This window comes from Trachemys scripta, chromosome 1 (genome assembly GCF_013100865.1).
Source record: "Trachemys scripta elegans isolate TJP31775 chromosome 1, CAS_Tse_1.0, whole genome shotgun sequence".
In the NCBI taxonomy this organism is placed as follows: domain Eukaryota; kingdom Metazoa; phylum Chordata; order Testudines; family Emydidae; genus Trachemys; species Trachemys scripta.
Genome location: NC_048298.1, coordinates 196,868,203 through 196,888,331, shown reverse-complemented (window position 1 = coordinate 196,888,331; position 20,129 = coordinate 196,868,203). Strand labels below are relative to the sequence as shown.

Sequence of the window (20,129 nt, the reverse complement as noted above, 5' to 3'; positions counted from 1 at the left end):
TAAAAGAATGGAATGAACATTACAAGACACTTTCTCAATAAAGCTGTTTTGCAGTACACTATCTTTATTTGGACAGGAAGCTTCCTACTGTTGCTATTTTTAATACAGCAGCTTAATTTGTTTTGCATCACGGCATTAGTAAAAACAAGATTTTCCTTTAGAAAAAAAAATGGAGCAATTCATCCAGAAACCACAAAGCTTAATGTTCAGAAGAACTGAGTGAGCCTGAAAAGTGTAATAGGGTCAAAGTCAAATACCCATAGTCTGTGATAAAGTAGCTTGTACTTGAGCTAAGCCTTTTCACTTTACGAGCAAGTCAGATGTTTGCCACCTAAATCTACAACCATATTTTGCTTTCAGGTTCATGTGGGGCCACTCCCATTGACTTCAGCCAACAGCAAGAGTTGAGGAGAGTAGAATTTAACCCAGAGCATGCACACTTTGTAACTCGTCTTATCTTACCTTACAGCCACAGCCTCTTTTCAACATTTCCCTTTGAGAGTCCATCCACATTAGGAAAAGGGGTTTAGTTTAGTTTTAACCACTTATTAGCTAATAGATGGTAACTAATGTGCGATAAAATCCTAATGTGGACAAGGCAGGTTGTAGCTTTCACACATGTTAGTTATGTCAAGGTTAACACTAAGGGTACGTCTACACTGCATTTTAAAACCCTCAACAGTGAGTCGCAGAACCTGGGTCTACAGATTCAAACTTGCAGGACTCATGCGATGGTGCTAAACCAGCTGTATAGATTATGACACCCTGGAACCGCAATATTCACCATTGTCATGTAATTAGGATATGTTTTGTACACAGTATGCTTTGTGAAGTATCATTCTAAAAGTCTTGATTTGCTAGACAAGAGGTGGGCAAACTATGGCCCGGGGGCCACATCCAGCCCTTCATATGTTTTAATCCGGCCCTCATGCTCCCACAGGGGAGCAGGGTCCGGGGCTTGCCCTGCTCCGCGTGACTCCCCGGAAGCAGCGGCATGTCCCCACTCCAGCTCCTATGCGTAGGGGCAGCCAGGGGCTCCGCACACTGCCCCCGCCCCAACCATTGCCCCCACAGCTCCCATTGGCTGGGTACTGCGAGTTTACAGAGTACTTAATACCAACAGCTGAGCGTGCACAGGGGTGAGGGTGAGAAAGGGGAAGTTGCAGAGAGAGCCAGTTGCAAACAGACACAATGCTGGTACTGGAGGTGGGTGCCTAGTACTAACAAGGCTACACACATGGGCGGGGCCACACCAGGCTGTTTGGGAGGCACAGCCTTCCCCAGCCTATTATACCCGTCACTCATGGCCAAACCTTTCCTCCTGCTTTACTAGAGAAAAGCAGCAGCACAATTGTAAGAAAGATGCCACGCAGCCAAGCACACACTGTTACAATAACAGAGGCTGGGCTTTTCTACTGCTGTCGTACAACCGGGTATTTCAGTTTTATATGTCAGGTGCTGATGGTGTTGGGGCTGTCCATGTAGCTCAGGCACGTAAGTGTATAGAATGCCAAATTACCCCTCCCCCCCCCCAAAAATAGCCCCAAAGTACTTTCCAGTGTATTAGGGTTACCAAGTCTGACCAAGCAACTGGTGTTATAGGACTTCCTCTAAATGCCTCGTCTCAAACAGTGGTGAAGGAAGTTTCTAAAACACCAGGCAATGTACTCAGCGTTAAGTGTGACCAATTGTTGGCTCATGTACATGGTGGGAACTGAATGGACTGCATGGAGCAAGAACTTTCCTAGGTGGAAACTGACAGTAACTCTCCTGCGCTTCACAGAAACAACAGGTCTGATTTTTTCCCCCCTCTAGCATTAGTGAGGAGAATAAACGGGTGTCTAGGAGAGTGGATGTAGCTAGTCAAAATAAAAGTCAGATAAGGAGTCACAATACTTCTTTTTGGAAGACAAATTGCAGGCTGTGGGATGAGTGAGGAGGTCAGCCCTTGCTGAACATTAATATATAGGGAGAAATCCTGGTGAAGTCAATGGCAAAACTCCTGTTGACTTTAATGGAGCCCAGATGTCACCTAAAGACTTTGAAAACATTTGCAGCAGTTGCTTGTACTGGGACTAAGGCCTTTTTTGAACTTTGGATCTTGCTCTTTTCAAAATGAATCCCATGCTCAATAAATCTGCCATACTGAAGCCCTCTCTTTATCTACAGAATACCTGAAGTGCATGCATTAGTAGAGCAAGCCTCCCTATACTGCGCTCTGCTAGTGTGCCTCATCTCTGATCAGGGCCAGCTTTTGTGGTAAGAGGACAGCCTCTATACCCACTCAATCATTGTCTTATATGCAGAAACTGCTAACAAATACAATGGTGTTTTTAGTGATGTGGCCAAGTAGCCACTAGAAACTGAATTATGTTATCAGATGGTAATTTATGTGAAATAAGTTCAGAGTGGTTTTCAGAAAGGTACAAGTCTGGGATGAATTCAAATTAGGGACATACTGTGCAGGTGAAAAGTTTTATTCCATTATCAGCCCCTTCTGAATCAAAAACCCCTGGGGTGAATCCAGGAAGAATGGGAGTGTCAGTCTCAAGGGAGATCCATTGCTCAGTGAGGTGGAACTTCCAGTAACTCTCTCATATCTCAGGTCAGAGCTAGCAAGCCTCTGGTCAGTGTACCATAAAGCTATGGCTCACATCATGAGAGGCTTTACCACTGACTAGAGCAGGAAAATACTTTTCTTCTCCAAAACCCCATGCGTGCCACAATTAGACACGTTAACAAGCTCAGAGTTGCAAGATGGAAGGGGTCCTGGCACTAGCAATCTTTCTTTATGTGTTCTCACAACATAGAGGGTATTGGTTGTACCCCATATATGTATCCGTTGTTGTGGAGAAATGCATTTAAAATTATACTGTGTTCGACTGCAATTGCTGAATAGTATGGGACATTGTGTAGTGCTGCAAAATCATAATGAAAGACCCTATTGTAATGCACACTACTTATGGGGCACAAAATAGCTATAAGACTTATATGCTCATGATCTCACTCAACACTACATTCACAATTTTTGCAGCTATTTCTTTTGGCGTTGTTCCTATTAAAAGAGCACTTGGAAAAAAAAGTCACAATGAAAGCCATGTTTGCTTTTTAAAGGAAAGGCAGTAAAGGGAGTGGAGACAAATAAGTATAATAGAACCCCCATCACAGTCTTCACTAAAGCATTGCTGCAACAGGTGTGTTATAGCTATTGAGCTCAATGTTTTTATTTATCATGATCTGCAGTTCGTACCACTTGTGTCCAGTAATTCAACAATTAGCAGTAAATAAATAAATAAAAGTGCTAACACATAAATAGATTCTGAGGAAAAAAAACAAAGTTTGTAAAACTTGATGTGGGCAGTGCAGAGGTAAAAAGGAAATCAGGGGAATAAACAGCAGAGATCAAGAACTGAGCAGGATTCAAAATAGATTTGACATGTCTATGGATAATCAGAATATCTACAGTTACATTAGATAGAAATTTTTAAAAATTGGAAAGACATAAATCCAGTTATTCCATAATTTCTCACTGCTGATTTTCTTTTACTTCTTCTAAAACATCTCGTTGTCAGAAGCCCAAATTCAGTAAGGTCCTTAACACATGCCTAAGTTTAAGCACAAGTCATTTCATTGACTTAGATGGAATGATTCTAGGGGTTAAAATTAAACATATGCTTAAGGACCTTGTTAAAAATTGGGGCCAGAGACAGGCTATAGAACTAGTTGGACCACTGATCTGCTCCAGCATGGCATATTCCTAACCAGTGGTTCCCAAACTTTTTTCCACCAAGGACCCCTTTGGTATCTGACAAAATGTCCTGGACCCCTTTAATTTCTGGCACTACTAGAATGCTCCCACACCAGCATGATCTCTAACGCATGGCGTGTGCAAGGTCACACTGTGCAGATGATGCCCTTTTGAGAACAAAATGGCATCCTCCATTCAGCAAAAGTGCTGGAATGCTGTTCTGGAACATTCCACCCTGGCTCATAACCCACAGCGGGATCCAGGGACCCCACTTTGGGAACCACTGTTCCTAACAATTTATGCAAGGAATCAATGGAAAAACAGGCCCTTGCATCTAGAGATAGTAGCGTGGCTACCTATTCTGTTACAGAAGAACCTGGTTTATCTGTTAGTCGTAGTCCAACTTGAGGTCTATAATGAAAAGTTTCTGCCAAAGACTCCAAATCTATAATGTAATAATGAACAGGCATTACCATCCCAGAAGTAATAAAGATAGGACACCTGGTATTCTCCCATCCAAACTTGAACCAGCCTCAGAATTGCTCAGCTTTAAAAATATTGTGGAGATGAGGCCTATTCAGACCCCTATGGCTATACTTTTTTAAGTATCCAGGTGCTGCCTTGTCAGTTACATTTTACCAAGACTCCCATCATTTATCCTGCCCAGGATGCACTCATACATCTGCAGCATTATTTGAGTTTGCTTTCCCACTAACTTTAAATGTTTATAAAATGCAGCATAGGTGCAGAGCAAAGGTGTCTGAGCAGTGTTCACCTTGAATAAATGATCCAAAGTAATTGGAGTATATAAATATTGTTTCCAAAGATCTCCTTTAATAAAGTCAGATATTCACTTATGAATATTCACTTATGGTTTCAAAATGATTTACATGTAATTTTGTCTTCTCATCTATCCACAGCTTCAAACTCTGAACATTATAGCCTGCTGTTTCTTTCTGAAGTTAAGGACAAGAATTTACTGTTCACTAAGTACACTTTTTTTAAGCATCCATAATTCTGCAGTTCCACAACCAACTTTTTTTTTTCAAAACTGGCAAAAGCACAAGACTGCAGAATGTACAAGCCAACAATTTTGTTATAAAACATCAAACAATAGCATGTGAGAGTTCTCAGATGAAACACACCACCCACCTTATACCTGGTCAACATTATTTAAAATGGAACAGAAGGAAAAGTTTAAAAATATCCAAACATTTTCACTTCTGAGTCAAGGTCAAAGCAGAAGAAATTTCTCCTCCAATGGTAATAAGCAACTGAACACAGGAGTTTAGAGTGGAAGTGCCATCTCAACCATTACTTTGGCATCTCTATCTTTTGACACTGCAATACTGGATGTAATTAACTAGGCGAGAGACTCAACTAGGTTTTGGGTTGTATGTCTTCCAAATACTCAGCTTTAACCATCACTTTTTCAAGTCTCCATTCTTACCTTTACTAAGTGTTAAGAAGCGCCAATCTTTAGTTATAGCTCCTTTTCAATGGCTGTGAAGCTTTAGGAGACAGGGGATCTCTGTCATCCATGGAATCACCATGCAGTAAGGTGTTAATGTTTTTCTGTTTGCAGTAAAGCAACTTATATTACTTCAACAAGGTTAAAACACTTGCTTAATGGAGGCAGCATGGTCTAAAAGAATGAGCACGGGGCTGGAGGTCAGGAACCCAGCTTAATTTTCCTCTATGCAATAGTATCCCGTGGCAAGCCATCTATCTGAAAGGGGTGCTGAAAATCAGTTTGGTGTCCTCTTGGGTTTCTTGTAGACGGATGGATCCACATCACAGTTGCTGAAAAAAAGGCTCTACTGTAGAGAAGCTTATGTAGCAGACGCAGATGAGGTACATACATGAGGGCAGGGGACTGGACTCGATGACCTCTCGAGGTCCCTTCCAGTCCTAGAATCTATGAATCTTGCCTCTTCCTCATCTGGAATTCTCAGTGGAGCATTTGTAAAGTCTGGAGCGTGTGGAGGCAGAATGGAAGCTAGGAAAATGCCCTCTAAAGCAACTACTCCCCTTTAATTGACAAATAGATGGATGCACTGCCAAAGAACCCTAAGAGAATGTCATAAGTTCACTGGTCCCGAAAGGCATGTGGGGGTGAACAGAAAGGTAACTGTAAGTATGAAAATAGCTAACCATATTAATGTGAGCTATGGAGAAATTGACAGTGACTATCTGGGAGGGAAAACTTCTGAAGAGCTTTTTATTTTTTCATGCAAATATACTGAACGGTTGCTTTGTCCAGATTCCAGGGAGCACATCAGTACAACATTGTCATAGGTTAACTGTCTCCTGCTGCTACATAAATACCATAATAAATATATGTTATTTAATATACTTTAATACTTAAAAAAACCTTTACAAACAGCTTCCAAAGACTCAAAAAATGTCCCTGAACTTTCAAGCATTTCATCTCTGAAGAAGGTTTTACTGAAATGTCCAGGCTCAAGTACAGGAAACTTTTCTAGTCTGCTACACAGTAAATTACCCACCTACCTTTTAGATTTGCACATTGGGCATCAAGGTGGCAGCCTGGAATCCTGTACTACAGGGGTGTTAGACCGACGAAACAGTCCATATGGTGGGAAAGGAGCAGAACAGTACAGTAAATGAAAATTACTACAGTGCGTGTAAAACTATAGTACAGAAGAACCTCAGTTACAAACACCAGAGTTATGAACGGACCAGTCAACCACACACCTCATTTAGAACTGCTCACTGGAAATACACAATCAGGCAGCAGCAGACGCAAACAAAAGAAAATAGAGTACAGTTCTGTGTTAAATGCAAACTACTAAAAAAATAAAGGAAAAGCAGCATTCTGATTCTGCATAGTAAAGTTTCAAAGCTGTATTAAGTCAATGTTCAGTTGTAAACTTTTGAAAGAACAACCATAACGTTTTGTTCAGCATTACAAACAACCTCCATTCCCGAAGTGTTCATAACTCTGAGGTTCTACTGTAGCATGATGATGAATAAAGCCCATTATCTCCATGCTTGTCACCTATCTAAATGTATTTGAATGGTGTTATGTGCCCCTTAGACATGCTCATAACATTCTTGTTTCTTTCTGGACTCCATCCAATTTGTACCTTTCTAGCTAGTACAGAAGTGTCCAAAACTGAATTCAGTGTTCCCAGATGTGGTCTCCATCTTTCTGGTTTAGTCCATGCTTTCACTTTACGCGTCAGTGACTTTATATGTCTACACATAGAGCCCCTTCTTCCCTCCCACCCCCCAAAAAAACAGTCAGATTTATCTTTTTAGATGTAATGTGATCGATAAGCTATGTCCATTAAATTTACTGTCCATTAAAAGAAGAACAGGAGTACTTGTGGCACCTTAGTAAATTACATAGTAAATTACATAGTAAATTACTGTCCATTGTCACCTGTGCGTTTTCCCTCTATTACTGCTTTGTGGCTTTACCACTTCTATTGAATTATGTGCCTTGGAGAGAAGTAGTCAAATGATATGAGAAGCAATTCACAAATTTGTTTTAGAATAAAAGAGATGAGTTCAGTTCACTGTTATTCATGAAGTCATATTAATTGCTTGTGAATATTCAGCCAGCTATTGGGTACTAATGAATATGTTTGTGAATCACAAATTTTATCATGAATGATTATTCACCCCAACATTTAAAATAGAAGTGTGTTATTTATAATCTGACATTTTTATTATTTAAAAAGTTTTAGTCATCCTACCAGGGACCATGCACAATATTATGTGACTAAGGCAACCGATCACAACACAAATAGCAAATAATTGTGGTAAGCAGTTTGAAAATAACCAATAGGCTGAAATTTGCTCACCTAAGAATAAGATATTCAGCAAATACAAATATTCAAAATATAAAAGCAGACCAAAATCATAACAAATATTATTCACATTGAATATTCTGACCATCGCTAGTTTGGGATTGTTTTCCCTTGATTTGTTAACTAGCATTTTTTTTGCTGAATTTGATCTGATTTGTTTATTTATTGCACATTTCTAATCTCTGTCTCCTTTTGTATTATTTCTCTGACCTCACTGATGTTGCAAATACCTTCTTATGTACTATGGTATATAAGTTTCATTAACATAGTGTTTACTCCCATTTCCTGATCAAAAATGAAAATATTAAGACTCGACGTAGGGCACCTTCTTCCCCAACTCTGTACATTGCCCTTAATCACCACCCTTACTTTACAGTTCTTTAGCTACATTTGAATCTATGTGACACAGTGCTCATACCAAATCCAAACGGAATCAATATTATAAGCAACACTTAGAAGCCATTGTCTAGCTTTAACAGTTTACTAAAATTCCAGTATTGTGTTAACTTCAGGCCAGATTTACAAAGCTATTTATGCACCTAAAGATGAAGGTAGGTGTCTAGTGAGATTTACAAAAGCGAGCAGCTGGGAGTTAGGCCCCTAACGTTATCATAACTAGCTGGCATGAGCTGTTCTTTATGGGCCTGATCGAACCTGATTGAACTTCCCTTGACTTCATTAAGCAGGATCAAGCCTTATAAACCTGTGGTGCTCAGTACTCATGCTTCCATTATCCAGTAGATGTAGAGATTCACAGATTCCACAGCCAGAAGGGACCATTATGCTCATCTCACCTCCTGTACAACATAGGCCACAGAACTTCCCCAGTATACGTCCTAGAGCGTATCTTTCAGAATAACATCCAGTCTTGATTTAAAACTCATCAGTGATGGAGAATCCACCAGGATCCTCGGTAAGTTGTTCCAGTGGTTAATTACCCTCACGATTAAAAATGTACACCTTATTTCCAGTCTGAATTTTTCTATCTACAACTTCCAGCCACTGGTCCCATTTTTTAGGGGACTGTTATTTATTTTGTCTGTTTTTCCTAATTTTTCCTAGAGTATTTATTGCTATTTCCTTTAATATCCTCTATTTCCACAACATTCTGCCCTCTCCAGGATTTCTTTTAATTGTTTGGCTTGCTTTTCTTTCACCCAGTATCTGTCTCTTTTCTATGATTTTCCTTAGTTGTTTGAGGGTGCGGGTGGGGGAAGGAGTTGTTTTTCAGTGTTCCATGTACAAGCATAACAATGCTAGATACGTATTTCTGCTGTCCTCTCTTTACTTCCTCTTCACCATCTGTCTCTTTTCCCTTCATGTTTATTTTTTCCTGATTTCCTGCCTCCTTCCCTGGTTTGATTCTCTTCCAAAAAAAACAACAAAAAATTATAGTTTTGCAGCCACCTTGCCCATGTCCCTCTTCCCCCCCTATTTCCTGCATGCCTGTCTCCAGTGCATATTTTGAATGCCTCTTCTTGCCAATAGCACTGTTATTCACTGTCTGGAATTAGCTTTTCCCATAGCTGATTTCTCTCATTACCCTCATGTTTTCTCCCCCTTTCAGAAGCGTTTATTAAATTCAAATTAAGAGGTTTGTATATGATATGTTTTCCTCACAAACACCCAAAGTATATACAAAGTATATACACGATAGCAGTTTTACTTCTGGCAGTAGATTATCTATAATTTGACAGTTATAAACTTCATAACATTTTTTTTGTACAGAGAGATTCACCCTTAACCTATCCCAAGTGATTATTCACACACCTATAGATTTCTAAGCTGTCCCTGTAAAGATAGCAGCCAAGTGTTATTCAAATGAATTGTTAACTGCAAACTTATGCATCTGTCATACCTCTGCAACAAGTAACTCTATAACGATCCATTGAATAACCTGCTTCCAGAGGAATTGTTTAGCATTCTTGATCCCGTAAAGTGTTTCTGGAAAATAAAGACTTATTTCTAGACCTGATCACAAAATTTTGGAGAAGATTCCTGTTTATTTCTGCAGCAATTAAAGAAGAGGCAAAAAGACCAGCTCAAAAAATGATTGTCAGTTGCTCTGTGCTGGAGCTATATGAAAGAGTTTTGTTCTGCGTGGGAGAGGGTTACAAGAAAGTTAATTCACATATCAGTCTTGTTTATGACAGACAGGAAATGGAACTATTAAATGAGACCCTTTAAACTCTAGAGCATCAAATACTATCAGCATGGCCTAAATGGAAACACTTGTTTTGCATATGTTCACTACATAACTAGGGGAACCCACACTCCTGCCAGGAGCAACAAGTTCCTCAAACTTCATAGCTAGCTCATTTCAAAAATACACAGAAAATGTATTATTTCAGAAAACAGATATAAGGTGCCTCTCATCATGCCATGGGCAGGTCTGCCCCTGATCCCATATAACTAAGCCCAGGTTAGGTCCACTTTCTACCCAAGGGAACTTGGGAAGGGAGAAGGAGAACATATATTTAAACATTTATATACGAATACCTAGAAAGATAAGCATCTGGGACATATTAGGAGTATAGTTCATACAGAATGTGTTGGATGCCATTTACATAAGCTTGTTGTATGCTCTTAATACAACAGAGGTGTAAAATGCTATTTGATTAACTTACATTCTTTTAAGATTTCTACAGTATATGTACTTCCATGAGTATGGCAATCAACCCCTCAGCCTGAAGGAATGGGTGACTCAAAAGCAAAACTAAATAACTCCTTGCTAAAAGGATTAAAGTGTACAGTAGCCAAGCAACAAATTGAAGAAAGATTAGTACAATTTACATAGTACACAATATAAGGCTACTTTTGAACTGCCTCTTCTGATGCACAGCCTAGCCTAAAATTCAAAAGTAAACTTGAGTAACATCTACCAGTACTTTAACAGGAGCCAAATATCATATTTTTAATAATTCAAATCCTGACGTACTAAGGGAAAAAACTTGCTTTGATTTCACTGGCAGTAGGGTTATCAATGGGATGGGAGGAGAGATAGCTCAGTGGTTTGAGCATTGGCCTGCTAAACCCAGGGTTGTGAGTTCAATCCTTGAGGGGGCCATTTGGGGATTTAATTGGGGATTGATCCTGCTTTGAGCAAGGGGTTGTACTAGATGATCTCTTGAGGTTCCTTCCAAACCCTAATAATCTATGATTGGGATTTACCTTTACAGTTGCAGCTGCCTAGTCATCAATGACCTGTATAGAGGTAGTTAATCTATTTCAACTTAGAACAAAGATGGATCTATGGTAGTTTTCTTCTTCCTTCACAGGTCCCTTGTTTACCCATTCCTGATCCAGTGACAGGTTGCTATGTAGTGCAATGCTTACTGCTATCACTCTCCTTTCTCCCAGGGTTAGGTCCAGTATCTATTATCACTTTTTGATACGAAGTCTTTTATGATTACTGATAATTTGAGGAAATATCTTTCTCACACTTCCTTACTTTCAGACATTGGAGGAGAAAATGTCTCTCTCTCAAGCTGTCTAGCTAAGGTACTTATATGGCGCCCTCCGATCACCATAGTACCTCACAATCTTTAATGTATTTATCATCACAAAACCCAAGTTAGGTAAGGAAGTGCTGTTCTCCATTTCCCAGATGGGAACTGAGTCACAGAGAGTTTCAGTGATTTACCCTAGGACAGGTCACACAGGAAGTCTGTGGCAGAGCAGAGAATTGAATGTGGATCTCCCAAGTCCTCAGCTAGGATTCTAACCACTGGACCATCCTTCTTCTCATTACTGCACAGTCTCTAGGTTTAAACTGTGCTTGGTGCTTCCCAAATTCCACCTCCAGTTTATGGTTACTTATTCAGTGTTTGGTGGGAGTCTGCATTAGGGTGGTCTGAACACAAAAGCTGCACCACTTTAACTATACAGGTATAGTTAATCAGTACACCCCTACAAGTATACACGGTTACACTGGTATAAAGGTGCTTTACACAAGTACAGGTATTCCTAAATGGGAAGAAGGGAATAAGTTTTACTGCTATAAGGCACTTTTATAGTGGTATAAGTGCATTCACACTAGGGGTTGTACCAGTATAAATGTTTCAGTATAAAAATCACACCCCAACTGGCATAGTTATAACAGTACATAACCTGTCTGTATACTAGGCCTTACTTTTCCATATTTCACGATGAGGAGGTAGTCTGATCACGCAATATAGTTCTGTGCAGGGATCTCAAACATTTTATCTTGTTACTGTTCATTGTTGTTCTTCCAAAGTGTCTCATATATTGGTGTTGTAAGTGCTGGTCTAGGATTCTGAGCATTTTTCAGCTATGGGTGGGATTATTTACTGCACAGGTCAGGATGCTGGAGTTGCTGAGCTCAGGGAGCAATGCTATATGTGAGTAGATCATGCTTTATTCGCATTTAATTTTTGATCATTTAATGTTTTGCAGTAGAAGGAGCATTTGCTATATTGTTTGAAATGGCACCAGAAGATTAATACGCTTTTCTGTATGTTGATGAGCAGCGGGAAACAGCATTCTACTGCTCTGCAGCCATTGTTGCTGGAGTTCCTGTGCATATGGAATATTTGCTTTCAGAATTACTATGTAGGGTTGGTCACTATCAGTATAACCACTTGATAAAGTTGGGCCTCAGACTTCACTCCCTCATAGTATAATGAGTTGGATTATACTGTCAGATATCTTTAGTAGTAGTTTTATTGGAGAGTTATATCTAGCTAGTGGTTTCTTTAAAGTACAGAAAGACCATAAAGATTTTACTTGTAACACACTATTTTCCAGCAACTGAGAATTTTATTGCACTTGCTGCTAGAGGAACCAATGTTGTCCCTTAGTCAGCCAGAGGGGATGCCACTGAGCACTGAGAGGTACTACCTTCCTTTCAGGAACAGCGCCTTCTGTCTCTGCTGCCTTCCCACCCCCAGATTCTGCCTGCATTGAAAACAAGAATCTGGGATTGGCAATTTAACCAAGGACTCCCGTGTCACAGTAAAGACCACTGGACTATTCCTCTGCAGTATAGTGTTTTCTTGAGTGACATCAGTACTCGTCTATTCAATAATCCACTCAATAAAATTAATGTCTTCCTTTCTTGTTTCGGCATTAGTGTTGATTACACTGCATAACTGTTTAATTAAATGGTTTCATATTAGTTTTTCCAATCAAGATGGAATGACTCTCAGATATTTTCTAATATCTATAATTATGAACTAAGTGGACTTGTTGAGTTCATGGCGAAGGCACATTTGCTAAATAATTTTATCAAAGGACTAATAATGGGGTTTCAATTGGATTCAGTCTTCAATGTGCCAATGGTTTATTAAGGAAGTGTGTAAACATGAATGAGAGTACAGTTAGTTTGAGTGGTACATGAGGGTGTTACTAGAAGTAATGGGATGAAATTAAGAGAAAAGTTTACATCAAATAATAGAGGATTGAATGTGGGTGTTCAGAGCACCTCTTACACATGCAGACTATTCCTAGTTTTTGGCAAATATTAATCATTTACTACACTCTCCTCTCTTGGAGGGAAAGAGCAGTATATTTTAATAATGTTAGTAGGTGTGCCCTGATTAGCAGATCTTGCAATTTTACTAATTTTGGACAGTGTGGGGAGCCATAATGAAGAAAGGTAGGGCAGTTACTGTATAATTAACGAGCACAATGTATTAGAGTTTTCGTTTCAGTTCTGCTTTGTGATGTTTGCAGTCCAGTCACTTCGAGTTATAGCCTTTGAACTTTTCCCAAGGGTTCCTGATGCTTGATCTAAGGCCTGATTAAGAAAGATGAACTGCAACTGCCACATTTAATTACATGAAAGAGACATTTAAATACAGACTCTGGACTGATCTACACAAGAGTATAGTACAGATTTAATTAGATCTGTTTTGAAACTAATTTAATTAAATTGGTACAATTTTCTTGTATAGACAAGGCCAGAGTTGGTTGGTTGGTATGTTTGGGTTTTGTTGTTGTTGTTGCTGGTTTTTTTTTTTTTTTTTTTTTTTTTTGTTATTGGTCTCCCATGTAGAGAGCCAAGCAGTCTTTGAATCTAACCACCACCAGCAAGCTAGGAGAACTTTGTAGCTCTAGCCCTGGAGCCCTGCATGAAGTTACTAGATGTGCAGTAGACAACTTTTATTCCAAGAAAAGAACTGCCATGTGATGTCCATGTTTTGGGTTAAATTACCTCCACATACATAATACTTACACCCAATTTAACTTTGATTGATTGGTCGATGTTGTCTCATGCCTGTAACTTTAAAACTAGTGAGGTTTTTTTATACTCAACTAGGACTGTATTCTTCCTTCATGACTACAAATCTGACAAGTTTGAAGTTTTATACTTCAGAGGTGAAGCCCTAGCTATAATGAAGTCAATAACAAAACCTTTATTGACTTCAGTGGGGCCAGATTTCACCCTAGAAGTTTGAGTGGAATGCAAAAAGAAGTTTTAAAATGAAGCTCTATAGACCAGCCACTGGATAGTGACTAAATAGGATTGTGTAGTTTCCTTGCTCATTAGCTACAAAAAACAAATGGCAAACTGCATTCTTTATGGCTCACACATCACCAGTAACCTTGACCCAACTGAGGTGTATTACAGGTGTAGTTAAAGTACAGTTTATCTTTACCTGTAGACAAAGTAAAGATTCTGCATTTGAAATGTAATAATTCTGTTGATGAGCAACTCAGAAAATAATCCATCTCAGTCTCCAAGATCTGTATTAGCTCTGCAGAGGCAACAGGAGTAAAACAAAACAATGTATATAATATCAAAGTTAGCAGATATGACTAAACTTACTCACCAAGGAGATTTGTGAAACAAGGTGCAATTTTTTGAAAACAGTAATTGCACTCTAAAACTTGCTCCACTGAAAATCATCCCTCTGACCCCCTATCATACATCTGAAACTCAAAAATGGCCAAATGAGTTAGCCCAAATGTTAATTTGTTTGGTAAATTTGAGCTGAGGCAAATGGGTCACTTTTTAACCAAAGAGAAAAATGTAATAGAGTCAAGAGTGACTGAAAACAGGGGGTTCAAATGGAAACAACTGCTTAAGCTTATCTCTAGGGCATTTGTTGCCACAAATGTGATCATGCACATTCAGAAAAGAAAGGAAACCCAGTACTGACTTAGGCTATGTCTACATTATGGATCTTACAGTGGCACAGCTGTACTGCTGCAGCTGAACCACTATAAGATATCCTGTGTAGCTGCTCTATGCCAGTAGGCGAGAGATCTCTCACCGGCATAATTAAACCACCCCCAACAAGAGGCGGTAGCTATGTCGGTGGGAGACGCTCTCCCACTGACATAGCACCCTGCACACCGGCACTTTTGTCAGTGAAACTTATATCGCGCAGGAGGTGTTTTTTCACACCCCGACCGACAAAAGTTTTGCTGACAAAAGTGCTCGTGTAGACAAAGCCTTAGTTTCTTTAACTATGACACATTAAAATGCTTATAATAAGAATTAGAACTGCTTTTAGAGTGTAAACTCCCCAAGGTGATGAACCAAAGTGGTTACCCTAATATGGAGGTTCCTGAGGAAAAATTGGGAAGTTCCAAATATATCAGCAGCTGTTAAAGAGGAAGTTTAACCAAGATGTGGCCTTCCTCAGGGCTAAGTCCTAATACATATGATGGGCTTGCAATCTATCAAAGTAAATTTTGCATGGATTTAGTGTGAAAATATTTTTTGCATTTATTCTTGCTATTACTGAGTCTTATCATAATGCATAGTTACATTAACTATTTCATTTTATGTTCTTTGAGTCTTGTATCAAAGAAGAGACTCTCAGCAAGTCTATTTTTATTAAACTGTTGGTTTATACACTACTACTACATAACCTACCCAGCCCAGTAGTTTATAAAAATAGCATTTTATAAGTTACTCTATTTAATTCTATAGGTTAGAACCATAGGGGTAGAAGGGATCGCAAGGGTCATCTAGTCTAGCTGCATTTGTTGGGTCTAAACCATCCTAGACAGATGGCTATCCAGCCTCCTTTTGAAAACTTCCAGTGAAGGAGCTTTCACAACCTCCCTATTCTAAGCAAACACATGACTCCTTTTAAAAGAAGCAAGTGATTCCCTTTTTGTCTGTGTTAACTCAAGAAGTGGACTGAATAGGGGTGTATTTTCCAAAATACAGTTTCCCCCACATCTGACAGTTTTCAAAGTATTGTTTATATTTCTGCCCTTCATAGAGAAAGCAAAGGTGTTCCTTTCCCCTATAAGGCTGACTCTGCCACATTCCAAACTATGCAAGTAAAAGTATCCTTCTTTGTCATCAGTAAGAAGAGATATGGCAGGAAGCAAGGGTCTCATAGCTACCCTCGTTTGAAAACCAGACAGGATGCCGGGTGCTGTGACCGAATACACTCCTGTATTCATACCTCCCCACTATTGAAAACTAATAACTCACTGGTCAGTCGTATCATGGTGAAATGTGTATAGCAAAGTTGTGTGTAAAGTTATGAACATAAGCTGAAATTATGACTGAAATGTGTTTACTAGACAAGCCTGCAGAGGAAGTAAATCTATTTCGCAAAGACAAAGGACACGCTGATGCCTCTAGCCGGGTGTTATCAAAGTTGATTGTCAATCATCTGTCAAGTGGATGTCCTTTGGCAAGGAAGGGGGGCAGGAATAGATGGAGCTGCATTTTAGCAAACAACAACACGGACTCTCTTTCACCACATGACTCCATGTCTCCATCCTTACAGCTGGAAGGAACTTTATCTAGGGGTAACCCTCAGGAAAATGGATTTTCCAAGGGTGACTATAAAGTTGAGGGGGGGAAACACCCTGGGATCTCTCTCTCTCACACACACGCATCCCAAGACAGCAAAGGAATGAGCCCTTTGACTTTGGGGGTGGTCCTGATCTGAGAAATTGGTCAGCAATGTTTCTGGGAACCAGTGGTAATGAGTTTACCTTAAACCAAATCTAGTTTAAGTCTTAGCTACCAAAGAGCATTTTACCTTTATTCTTCTTGTAACCATGTCTGACTTTAATACCTTGTACTCAAAATCTCTTTGTAGTTAAATAAACTTGTTTTATATTTTATTCAAAACTAATCCAGAGTTGTGTTTAAAGTAGCAAACTGTTGCAGATTGACCCCTTACAGGGGCAACGGACCTTTGATATCTGAACTGTGCAGGAGAGGGCTAGGCAGTGTAGAACACATGTTTTTGGGGAGAAGTCAGGCCTGGGAGTATGTTGGGATCACCCTGCACATAGTAACCAAGGCTGATGGAAGCCAGAGGATGGATGGTATGTTGCTGACAGGTTGCTGGGGTCAGAGTTGTTGGACCAGGGCTGCAGCTATACACAGACTCTCAGGGTGCGACCTGCATTCTGGCACGCTGTTTGTGAGCAGCCCAGACTGGGAGTACAACAGAAGATCATTGTGAGACATCCAGTGGTGCTGGAACCCTTTTAATACAGTAACTCCTCACTTAAAGTCATCCCGGTTAATGTTGTTTTGTTGTTACATTGCTGATCAATTAGAGAACATGATCATTTCCAGTTGCGCAATGCTCCCTTATAACATTGTTTGGCAGCCGCCTGCTTTGTCCACTGCTTGCAGGAAGAGCAGCCCTTTGGAGCTAGCTGGTGGGGGCTTGGAACTCAGGTGGTCCCGAGTTCCCTGTGCAACAGCCGCCTATCAGGCTATAAAGTGCCAGGCAGTTCAGCTGTTCCTCCCCCCACTACCGTGTGCTGCTGCTCCGGGTGGGGAGGGAGAGAGGTGCTAATGTCGGGGCATTAACTCAACTTAACTCCGGGGGTGGAGCACCCACAGGGAAAAATTAGTGGGTGCTCAGCACCCACCAGCAGCCAAGCTCCTCTCCCCTGAGCACACCGTGTCCCCACTCCTCTGCCTACCTCCCAGCTTTTCCCACCCAGCCACCGCAAAACAGCTGTTTGGCAGCATTAACATGCTCCGGGGGGGGGGTAGGAGCGGGAACGTGGCACACTCAGGGGAGGAGGTGGGGCTGGGGTGGGGATTTGGGGAAGGAGTTGGAATATTGGCAGGGAGGGGGCAGAATTGGGGCAGGGACTTTGGGGAAGGGGTTGGAATGGTGGCAGGGAAGGGGCCTCATGGAAGGGGTGGACTGGGGATGGGGCCAGGGGCAGAGGGTGAGGTCAAGCACCTACGGGAAAGAGGGGAAGTCAGTGCCTATGTGTCAGGGTGTCCCCCTCCCCCCTGCTCCTGTCCCCCAACTCCTGCCCCCCATCTCCACAGAGCAGGGTGGGGTTGTGACAGGGCTCAGGATGGAGGGAGCTTACTGGCAGCAGCTGCTGTCTCAACTTGTTGATCTACTTAAAAAGGCAGTGTACTTAGAGTGGGATCAGCGTACTTAAAGGGAAAATGCGCGTCTCTCTCTCTCTCACACATGGTGGGTGTGAGTCTCTCTCTCTGCCATGCTGTCTCCCCTCCCTCGATTCCTGCTGCCTTGTAGAGTGTGAGGCTACATTAACAACAATGTGTTAACCCTTGAGGGCTCAGCAGTAAGGCATACCCTGGGAAATATTCCACTCTCTGACTCCACCACCTCAACCAAGCTTCACAATCATCATTGCTGTGTACACTATTAAATTGTTTAAAACTTATACTGTATATATGTGTGTGTGTGTATCTGTCTATATAAAATATAGTCTTTTGTCTGGCGAAAAAAATTTCCCTGGAACCTAACCTCCCCCCATTTACATTAATTCTTATGGGGAAATTGGATTCGCTTAACTTTGTTTCGCTTAAAGTAGCATTTTTCAGGAAAATAACTACAACTTTAAGCGAGGAGTTACTGTAGTGGGGGTGCTGAAAGCCAGCCCCCTTACCCCTGTCCGTGCCCACACCCAGCTGGGGCCTGGAGCAGTGCCATATCTCTGGGAGGGGGGACCTGGACAAGGGCAAGGGGGCAAATGATGGGGGCGGGCACAGGGCCAGGAGCACTGCCCCGCCACAGGGTTAGTGGCCAGAACCCCAGGAGCAGAACCCTGGAAGTGGGTGGGCTGGCGGGAAGCAGGGCCAGTACTCCAAGAGCAGGGCACGAAGCCTGAGGCACAGGGCCAGCGGTCAGGAAGCGGGGCCCCAGCGTGGAACTGGTGGCCTGGGAACTGGGCCGGAGGCCAGGACCCAAGCCCAAAAATATGGGTGCTGCAGCAACCCCCACGCCCCTAGTTCCTGCACCTATAGAGGCATCCAAGGTTACAGGGCAGATGGTGACAGCCCCTCACTCGTCTGAACTGCATCCCAGAACATGACAGATGCTCACTAAGATCTCCTTAGGAAGTGCACAATTCATAATAAACCTGAGTGTTATCCCCTCTCTTCACCAATGAAGCCTAAGAAAAAAGAGAGCCTAAAAGCATGACTATTAAAGATAGACTCTAACAGTAAACAAGGAAGCTGAGCACATATCTATGCAGAGCATTGTTTATTTTTCTCTGCAATGGTATGTAAACTTAATGTTTCTGTGTAATTGTATGTAAACTGTTAAAATGTATGAACTGTAGTTTAGTATTTCAGGGACAGCTGTTATCACGTTATAGGTTTAAGAATGTCTTCTGTTACTGCACCAGTTTATCCAATGATAGATTTGACTGGCTAATTTGATATTTGCAAGTCTCCCTGGAACACACAATTTGATTAATTGTATTTAGCTGTGTGAACGCTTTTGTAGCTACCTGTGGAGTAGTAGCAATACATACCTTAAGATTGCCTAATACTAGCCATTTTAACCCTTTTTTTCTATTGTGCATGACTCTGGCAAACAAATAATTTGGGTTGAAGTTTTCCATGCTTTGTCTCTGCATTGGATATGAATAAAAATTGAATCAGCCATTTTCCAAAAACGAGGCTGAATGGTCCCTTAGAATATATGCTAGCTACTTATGCTAAACTATCTGTTTGCTCCTGTATTTTTCTGTGATACTGAGTACCTTTCCCAGACCTGAAGAAGGGCTCAGTGTAGCTCAAAAGCTTGTCTCTCTTACCAACAAAAGTTGGTCCACTAAAAGGTATTACCGCACCCACCTTTAGGGTTACCATATTTTGTGCCTCCAAATGGAGGACACTCCCCGGGGCCCCGGCCCCGCCCCCAGCCCCGCCCCCGCCCCAACTCCGCCCCCTCTCAAAGTCTCCACCCTCTCCCCTGCTTCCCGCGAACATTTAATTCGCGGGAAGCCTGAAGCAGGTAAGGAGCGGTGTGGGGGGGAGGAGGCGCGGCCCAGGCTGGCCCCCGGCGGCTCCAGCCTGGGTCGGCTCGGGCTCTGGGGTGCCGGCCCCGGCCGACCACCCCCGGCCGTATTGGCGAACCGGGAAGTGCGCGGGCTCAGCTCCCAGCCCCCCGACCCCGGCTCCCCGACCCTGGCTCCCGGCTCCCGGCTCCCAGCCCCACGGGCCCGGCTCCCATCCCCGCAGGCCCGGCTCCCGGCTCCCAGCCCCGCAGGCCCGGCTCCCGGCTCCCCGACCCCAGCCCGGCTCCCAGCCCCGCGGGCCCGGCTCCCGGCTCCCAGCCCCGCGGGCCCAGCTCCCGGCTCCC

The 20,129-nt window shown here is 41.9% G+C and overlaps 1 long non-coding RNA gene across 1 annotated transcript in view; it reads right to left on the bottom strand.

The window, feature by feature from the left end:
* Positions 1–7,472: 7,472 nt before the first annotated feature.
* Positions 7,473–20,129, bottom strand: part of LOC117871203 — a 27,483-nt gene continuing 14,826 nt past the window's right edge. Inside the window, exons 3-5 of the long non-coding RNA XR_004644178.1 lie at positions 14,208–14,306; positions 9,446–9,531; positions 7,473–8,953 (exon numbers count right to left, since the gene is read on the bottom strand). This is a non-coding gene — a long non-coding RNA (uncharacterized LOC117871203). The remainder of the gene's footprint in view (positions 8,954–9,445; positions 9,532–14,207; positions 14,307–20,129) is intronic.